The sequence below is a fragment of the Seriola lalandi genome, unplaced genomic scaffold (assembly GCF_002814215.2).
Source record: "Seriola lalandi dorsalis isolate HSWRI2012SDOR001 ecotype SW California unplaced genomic scaffold, Sedor1 jcf7180002054972, whole genome shotgun sequence".
NCBI lineage: Eukaryota > Metazoa > Chordata > Actinopteri > Carangiformes > Carangidae > Seriola > Seriola lalandi.
Genome location: NW_019525660.1, coordinates 46786 through 48165, shown reverse-complemented (window position 1 = coordinate 48165; position 1380 = coordinate 46786).

Sequence of the window (1380 nt, the reverse complement as noted above, 5' to 3'; positions counted from 1 at the left end):
TTTAGATTACATGAGCTAGGCTAACAAAGAAACTCACACCTTCCCTCCCACACACACACCAGGTGGTCTCAGCGGCCATTTTGAGTAGTTTCTTTGTTTACTGCCATCTTGTGTAGTCTTCTTTGTTCAGGTCATGTGGTCACAGTGATCACTTTGAATCGGCCATCTTACCTTTGTTTGTGTCCCCACAGACACACACACACACACACACACACACACACACACAGCTGTATATACTAGATTAGACTTTGTGTTTTACTCTGAAATAAACGTCTTTAAGTATAATTACTGGTGTGTTTAATGTTGCACAAGCGTGAATATTGCCAACCTCTATCCTTCACCTTTAACGTACTGTTTATGGTAATTTGGTTATAGTTAGTAAACTCTTAATTGTTACAGAGTTCCATATTAATGGTAATAAATTTAGACTAAAACCATATTGGCTATTTTGCCTATTAGTTTAGGCTAGTGCCCCGAGGACTTTAATTAATTTTAAAGTTATTATTTAATATTATTTTTTAATAATATTTTTCTTAATTTATGATAGCCAATAAATTGATAGACAACCAAAATCAAACACATTTGGTGTCCAGCTCATGAGGTAGAGCTCAGACCCAACAAAGGTAACACAACATGAGGACCTCGTACACGAACGTGCATCCAACACCAACCAGGAAAGATATATACAACATGAACTGTTTTGAAAAATATACAATTTCATACTGTTGAGCACAACTGAAGTCATTTAATAATTTGCATTGATAAAAAAGAGTGACATTGTCAGTAATAAGTCGCAGATAAATACTATATATAACATTATATAAGTGAGAAAAAACAGGAAGGAGCTTGTTACCTTCAGCCTTTCCGTAGAAGAGTGTATTCAGCACTAAAATAAAGATTGAAACCTCATCAGACGTGATCAATGTGACAAACAGTCAAAACCATAATAAACTACAGCATTTAAGAACCAGGTGGATTTTCGACTGAGGCAGCTCTTGCTTATCAACTCATTTCTGAGGCAATACTCAAAAAACAAAACTCAAAAGAAACACATGAAATAAAATGAGAAATATATTAAATCTATAAACATAATACCTTAGACTATATACTGTACATGCATTGTACAAATGTTTGTCCAAAATAACTAGTACAGACATGTATTTAGTCCACCACTCTGAACCAAGAATAACCAACCAACGTGGTCATGTCAACAAAACCACCACCTTGATAAAATCATGAATCTGCCTCTGACAGTCACAGATTGTGAAAATGACTGATGTACTCACAGAATAAGGACAGCACACAGAGCAGAGTGTGCCCCATCTCCACATCCAGCACTGACACCGTCGCCCTGCTGCTCTGCTTCTGGGAAATGTTTCT